Source organism: Aquarana catesbeiana, linkage group LG13 (genome assembly GCF_042186555.1).
Source record: "Aquarana catesbeiana isolate 2022-GZ linkage group LG13, ASM4218655v1, whole genome shotgun sequence".
Taxonomy (NCBI): Eukaryota; Metazoa; Chordata; class Amphibia; order Anura; family Ranidae; genus Aquarana; species Aquarana catesbeiana.
The window spans coordinates 230242023-230250639 of record NC_133336.1 but is presented as its reverse complement, the minus strand read 5'-3'; positions in this window follow the sequence as shown (position 1 = coordinate 230250639).

The window sequence follows — 8617 nt, the reverse complement described above, 5'->3', positions numbered from 1 at the left end:
GTCTATAGGACCCGAACTTGAAAAATCAAAAGTCCCCATTTTGAAAGCTTATATGCATGTAATATGCCTTAAAAAGGGTATGGGGGCCCAGGTACTGCCCTGGGGGACATATATCAATGCAAATTTTAATCAGGAGAAATTATTTTAATGATGCTTAAAGTGCAACATTAAAACAAAAAAATCCTTTAATAATAGTTCCTGGGGGGTCCCCTTAGTCTGCCTGTAAAGTGGCGCATATAGAACCTGCTGATGCAAAAATGAAATTTCTAAAGAAACAAAAAATTGCATGAAATGACACTTAAATTCCCAGCAATACAATACCATTGCAGGCAACAGAAAAATGTAAAAAATGTAAAAAAAATGTCATCAGTTCTGCCGCCCACCGCAACCGCCGGACCTGAAAAAGAAAAAAAATAAACGCTCCGTTGTTAACTAAGCCAAACCACCTGACTACATTTACTAACTTCACATTTATGCAATCAAATTTTTTAACACCCCAGCTGGTAGGGATGAGTTGAGTTACTTTTGCAAACATAGTTTTTCAGCAAAGTTACACATTTTCCTAAAATTTTCTAAGCAAAGACTGTCAATTATGTTCATTTTGCTTCTTAAGTGAAAGCTGAATTTTCCTGAATATGTACTTGTACTTGTATGTATAGGATATTTTTGGTGAGGGTGATGTTTAGGCGTTTTTTACATGTTTGGTACATTTGATCACATATTGTCAGTCTAAATTGTTTTATTTTCTTAAAATATAGAGGCAAACAAGGAGCCAATTTGTGATGCAGGAATAAGTTCAGCAATTGCTGTCATTGACAGTTAAAGGGTTAAGGCTCACTTTGACTGGATATTTTCCATTATAGAGTTGCGCTAAACCAAAAAAAGAGAGCAAGAGAATTGCAAAAAAAATGAAAGAAAGGAAGTCCAAATGTGATAAAACAGTTCTTCAGAAATAAATACACCATCCGTCACCAGAAAGGGTACGTGGACCTTAGTGAATGCTTTCACCTTACACAATGCTTGCTTACCAGCTTGTGTTGACCTCCTATTACAGAAGGTCCATATCGCTTGTGGCTCAAAACCCAGCCAGGGCCTCTATCCATCCAAAGGGACTTAGGTTGAAGTAAGAAAATCCGCCACTTAGGGAAACTCAATTGTGGCGGATTTCCTTACTTTTAACTAAGTCCCTTTGGATGGATAGAGGCTTTTTGATACAAGTCACTTTGACTGGAACCACATCTGGATTTGTCTGATAAGGGAGTAGACAGTTACCAATTTTAGCTTCAGCTTTTAAGAGCTGTAAACAGCAATCTTGTTAGCAGTTGCCCTCCAGGAGCCACAGGAAGTATTACAAGCCATTGTATGTTACGTTAGACTCAGCTTCAGTGTGGGTTGATGACACCTTCAGGCTAGAGGTCAAATTGAACTCTAGAAACCCACATACCTGTAGAAGGATTGTGTCTTCTCCTCAGCCTGTAATGTGGTCTATTCATACCTGAACACGTCTTCCAATACATTTTTAAAATGTGCCATTAAGCACTGACTTTACTCCACTAGCTTGCCTCTTCACACTGTATCTTTATCTGTATTCTGCACGAAGGCACAGAGGGAAGCCACCATACTTTACTTTGCACGGCCTTGCACACTGTGACCAACACATTCGGTTGCTAGGAGGGTTCTGTACCACAACAGGTTCCAACATGGAAGCCCTGCCACTAAGTGAGGTGTATGAAGTACTAAGCTACCATCACTGCCAGAACCTCCATCACCAGCCATCGTCACCACTTCCTCTGCCAGTTGGCTGCTTTTCCTTCTTGTTACATTCTTCTCACACCATTAAAATGATTTTACCATTCACTCTTTTACTTCTTAACCCAGAGGAATAAACATGGTTTTAACTGTTTCCCTGTTCTTTTGAATATAGCATGACTACACATCTCTGTAATGTCCTTCTCCCCATTTCAAGCAAATGACACAAGGCAACTTCTTCTTTGAAAAAGAACTCTGTTAACTGAATCAATTTGCAGAATACAGTTGAGGTACTACTTTATTACACAAAATTCCTTTACATTTATGATTATACTTATTTATACTTTCAACTGTTTATACTTTACATTTGGCTGCACGTTGGCCTGGCTGTGCTGTTTCCCTAATGGTGCTGCCCATACCTTAAACTTAGGAAAGTCCTCATACACGCGGTTGCCCATAAATTGTTCCCATTAAAGGGTTACGCTGCCAGTAGAATGGTTTACATTTCACTTAGGTCCTGAATGTTCTGCTCCCACACCAAACTGCAAGGAGGTGGCACACACATACAGGGGAAGATATGTCACACAATTACATAAACCCCACAAATTAAGTGCCACTCATGACCATCATCCGGGTTGTATACTCGGAAAGCAAGCAAAGAACGATTTTGGACTGTACAGGCCACGCAAGGATATAAAATCATACAATTTATTAAATAACAAATCTTAAAAAAAATTCATACAATACATATCTTTTTTGCAGTTAAAAACAATACTAGTGCTGATACATTTCACTGTGTATAATCATACTAACGCTAATATCCAACGCTAATATCCCCATATATAGGGCATGTGTGTATAAGGGTGTCCCAGTATACATCAAGAAGATAAATCAGGAGTCCTCAGTCTCTAGTAGAAAGGAAAAAAAAAAGGGAGAGAAGAGACAATAAGATCATTAAGTAGACCTACAAGTGGGAATATGGATTCATATCATTGTAGCAATATGTATCAACTATTTAACCAAAGGAATAGTGTCATACTTAGATAAGTGCTGTAATGTCTTCATAAGCCCTGATGAAGCAGAGTAAGGCGAAACACGTTGGCATATGAAGACTCACTTTACCAGCATTCTCTTCTAGTGTATGAATATACACAGTGAATTCTGTCAGCACTAGTATTGTTTTTAACTACAAAAAATATGTGTATTGTATGAAATTCTTTTAACAATTGTTAATTAATACATTGTATGACTTTATATTAAATAAATAGTTTACTCCTTGTGTGACCTGTACTGCCCCAAATCATTCTTTGCTTGCTTTCCAATTACATTAATCCCTGCATGCATTAGCTAGAAACGTAACCACTTGCGGACCGCCCGGCGTTGTTGTACGTCGGATGTTTGAAGTGGAATACCGTTGTTATAGCAGCAGCTAGCTGCAATAACCCCGGTATCCTCTTCAACAGCGGGAGGTCCGCTTTCAGATAAAAGTGGTCTCTGTGGCAGATTTGCAGCGAGATCACTTTTATCAGGGGCGGGAGAGGGGCCCCCCTCCTGCCACGCTCTAGTCATCTCCACCTCTTACCGGAGCCGTCGGTAGCGGTGGACACCATCGCATCCTCTACCCTCAAAAGCCTGGAGTCAAGAGAGAGAAAGATGGCCCCCACTTGGCTCCATACCCTTGGATGGTGGAAGCGTCCTCAAGTGTCACTTCCGCCCAATGGTCTTAAGGGGGGGGGGGAATATTTATTTATTTTATTGCATTTAAGTGTAAATGTGAGACCTGAGGTCTTTTTGACCCCAGATCTCACATTTAAGAGGCTCTGTCATGCTTTATTTCTATTACAAGGGATGTTTACATTCCTTGTAAATAGGAATAAAAGTGACCAAATTTTATTTTTTTTTTGAAAGGACAGTATAAAAATAAAAAGTAGAATAAATAAGAAAAAAAAATTTAAAGCACCCAGACCCGTCGAGCTTGCGCGCAGGAGCGAACGCATACGTAAGTCGCGCCCGCAAATGAAAACGGTGTTCAAACCACACATGTGAGGTATCACTGCGATCATTAGAGCAAGAGCAATAATTCTAGCCCTAGACCTCCTCTGTAACTCAAAACTGGTAACCTGTAGAAATTTTTAAACGTCACCTATGGAGATTTTTAAGGGTAAAACTTTGTTGCCATTCCACGAGCGGGTGCAATTTTGAAGCATGACATGTTGAGTATCAATTTACTCAGCGTACCATTACCTTTCACAATATAAAAAAAAATTAAGCTAACTTTACTGTTGTCTTATTTTTTAATTCCAAAAAATATATTTTTTCCGAAAAAAAGTGCGCTTGTAAGACCGCTGCACAAAAACGGTGTGACAGAAAGTATTGCAACGACCGCCATTTTATTCTCTAGGATGTTAGAAAAATATATATATAATGTTTGGGGTTCTAAGTAATTTTCTAGCAAATAATATGATTTTAACTTGTAAACACCGAGCCTGAAAAATAGGTCCGGGCCTTAAAGAATGGTAATATAGTTAGCTGACACAGTCATAATTTTAGCGGTATTATTTCTTCTTTTTGATCATTTTTGGTCTTCAGAAAGTGCCGACTGGAATCACCAATATCATCTATGGAAAAGTGTAGAGTTTGGTCTCATCCATTCCAGGTCTGGTATCCTTTCTTAGATATTCACATTATTCACAGTAGCGTATATAACAGTCAGATCATCCTGGAAATAAATAAAACAGATAATATAACTGGATTTGTGCTATAGGCACACTGCTATCATGTTTTTACAATTCTGTCATCCACCAGTATATTTTCATCTATCCTTTTATCTAATATATATATATAGATATATATATATATAGATATATATATATATATATCTATATATATATATATATTGTTCTGAATCCCAAAACCATACCTCTCACATGCGTACAGATAGAGATAGTGGCGCTAATATATATTTGTCAAGATATGAGTCAAAACAGTATGATACCGGTGACACTCTGATTCTATACAAAAAACAGTAATAAAGATAGGAATATAACACCCCGTGAAAAGTGTCAGTATAAAAATAAAAACATTACAAAAATCATAAACTCTGAAAAGTCCATGGAAAAAGTTCACATGAAAAAAATCCAGCACAACAGTAGTTTTTCAGTCTTCCTATGTGATAGATCTTCTTCTCTTCCACCACACCACTGTGATAGTGACACCACTCCCTCTGAAGAGCGCACTCACCAGAATGTATAGCCTCCCACTCTCGTGTTTGGCAAAACAGCAATTGAACCACACTTGGGTTGCATGTGATGAACCGTGACTGCAATCAAGCCGGCTCCATATGTGAAAGACAAATGAATAAAGTGCTCCACATAGCGTGATACCATTTTAACAAATGTATTAAAATCACTCCAAGCACACTTCAATAGTTGCAATCACTTTTAAACTGAAACAAATAAGCCTTTGAACAAATCCACAGAAAACAAAAGGATCGATGATCCAACGGTGCACCGCGGTCACAGCGGACCTGAAGTGTAAACTGGTGTGTTTCTCACCCAACCTTCTAAGGCCCAGCAGTCTGATCGGCGTATTCCAAATGGGAATCCCATTTGAAGAAGTCTTTTTGATGAAACATGTCTGGGGCGTGGTTACACGGTATTCCATCGCACTGACATTAGACACTGCTGTCTGGAGAGGACTACACCGATCGGACTGCCGCCGGGCCAGTAGGAGAGAGGAGTGGGGCCTCGCACATGGGCAGTAGGGTTCCCAGCGTGAAGCCGTAAGGTTACACTGCTGGGTTCCCTTACCCGCAATGGCAGCAGCACCCGACAGCTGATGGAAACATCATTTGCGTTGCCGACATCGCTGGACTCCAGGACAGGTAAGTGTCCTATTATTAAAAGTCAGCAGCTGCAGTATGTGTATCTGCTGACTTTAAATTTTTGCAGCGGTGGGCCGAACACCGTTTTAAAATCTGTTTGCTCTTTCTAGGCTGGATGATGAGGCCCCTCCTCTGTGGTAAAATACTGAATGGTTGTGTATATCTATAACTAGGGATGTTGTCTTTTGAGCAAAAACAATTCCAGTTGGGCGCACATCCAATAAAATCACCTTTATTTCAGCAAGTCCTTAAAAATATATCCAAAAACACAAATAGAGGGGAACAGCATCACCACTAACGCGTTTCACTTTTCTTTAGCACTTAGTCATAGATCACATATAAATGTCCATTACAGATATATATATATATATATATATATATATATATATATATATATATATATATATATATATATATATATATATATATGCAACAATTACTTGTGATTGGAACAATCTGTGTGAAACAATTGGTTTGCAGCTGCCAATAAATGGCAGATAACCCCCCCATTTAGGGATGCAAACGCAGAAACTCTAACATATATAACAGATATAAAATAATCAATAAAAATCAAATTGTAAACAAAACCCTAAGGTTAACGCTGCGCTCGAAATAAAACAAGGTCTATTGAAAATAACCAAAAGCAGCCAGCACCAAAAGTCTAATACGCAAAGTGATAAATGAAGATGCAGTGCTAATATAATGGAATCATAAATTGATTGATCAAAAAATATATATTCCTGAAAAAACTCTCAATTGAGAAAACTAACGCAAACACCACACAGGATTTGCTAACAGTGATACCACAAATAATGAATTAATTGGATATGAAACAACCAATGCATATAAATGATAATGAAATGAATTCTCATTTAACAATACTAAGGCAGATACCATAAAAAATTATAAAAGTGATACATGATAAAATATAAAAATCACATAATTTGATGTTATAAAACATATATGGAAATAAAAAGCAAAAATAATTTACAAGTCACTAAGGAAAGAAAAACATGTAAGCAAAGTCCCAAATCCAATAAAAAAGGTGCAAATGAAAAAATCAATAAATTTGCAGATAAAATGTGAAGATGCAAACAGATCCAGTCTCCAAGATGATTCACACCCAAGTGAATATTAGCGCTCCTTACTGACTACAGATGACCACTATAAAATAGTCTCACCAGGCTCAGGGAAATTCAGGTCTCCCAGAAACCTATTCCAACGTCTGCAGTATGAAACTAAGATCGTGGTGCTGAAAAGACAAAAGCTGAAAATGCTCCCATAGCGTAGTAATTCATAAAAGGTAATTTAATAAGCCAAATGAATTGCACTTACAAGATATTTCATCCTTTAAAAACGTAATGAATTGTAGATCAAAGATGGAGATTGCTGCGTCTCCACAGGCTTCCTTCCACTTGCTGTTTGTTTCCCATCAATCTCCTAAACGAAAACGTAATGACGTCTCCGTCACAGGCTCCACCCTATGCATTTTGTCATGATAGGACGTCGTCTGGGGATTGGCCAAGTGACGCTGTCATAACGCTTAAGGTTTAAATAGTCCCGCGGCGCCATATTAGATACTTGCCACTCTATATAAAATGATAGAAGCAGAAGGGCGCCACCATATTAGCTGCTGGCCGCCTATGCAAGCTTAATGGATAAGCCAAAGGAAGGCCAAAAACAAAAGGAAGGGAATTTCGTCATCTTGTGGCCAAGAAGTATATATATATATATTATACTGATGGGGTAAAAACCAGCAAGAATGAAGTCAGGAAGAACATTGCTTGGTATACAGAATAACCTTTAAAAATTGTATACAAAAAGGATAAACAATAACAATCAATTGAAACCATATTGTACGATTCATAAGCTTCTAAAAGAGTTATTTAAAATTCAATTGAAAAAAATATAAGATTAATTAGAATTTTTATTCAAAAAATAAAAAAATAAAAAATAAAAATAATTGTTAAGAATTATTAATAAAACGAGAGGGGCGTGGCGTCCGAGCCCGAAGATGGCTGCTTAGCTCCCGAGCTCTGCCACACCACCGGGGGAATCCACTGCCATCGGAGCGTTCGACAGTGCCATCCGCCGCCATCCGACCCATCAGAGTCCCGTACACACGCAGGGATGCCGCGGAGATGAAAAGACCCTCCGCCGCAGCTCAGCAAGCTGCCAGAGTATTTCTCTGCCTCAGCGCGGCCTATCCAAAATGGCGCCCAGCAGAAACTAAAGCAGCAGCAGGCCGCATCCACGAGCTGTCCGCCCGGCCTAAACAGCGCCGATCCACAGACCCAGCACAGCGGATCGTCCTCAGCGGCATCCACCCCCACTACAAGAAGCCCTGTTAAGTCCAGGCAGAGGACAGCTTCTCCACAGGGAAATCAACAGCAACAAGCCATGGAGGTGAGAACACATAACCCCTCACATGCCCAGGCCTCAGCCGCCTCAGATCCAATAGAGGGATTCCCCACCACAGGACAACCTATATCAGACACTGTCCTTAAAGAGATGTTAATGTCCCTGAGGTCATACCTGCATCAAGACATGCTGATGACAGTACAACAGTGTCAAGCTGAAGTACAGGCCCTAGGAGGGAGGGTAGATCACATTGAGAATACCCTAGCCTCTCATGGGTCCTCTTTCAACAAAATGGTGGATGCTCACACCATTCACTCTGATGACATTTCCTGGATCAAAGATAAATTATCTGACCTTGAAGACCGATCCAGGAGAAATAACCTCAAAATAAGAGGCATTCCTGAATCTATCTCTGTGCTGCAATTACCGCAATATGTCCAAGACCTATTTATGGCACTGCTCCCTGCAGCATCTGCATTGGAGCTCACGGTGGACAGGGTACATAGAATACCGAAACCGTCCTTTTTACCCGATGATGTACCCAGAGATGTTCTACTGAGGCTCCACTTCTATAAAACGAAAGAAACCATTTTGGCTTCATTCCGCAACCCTGATCAGCGCCCG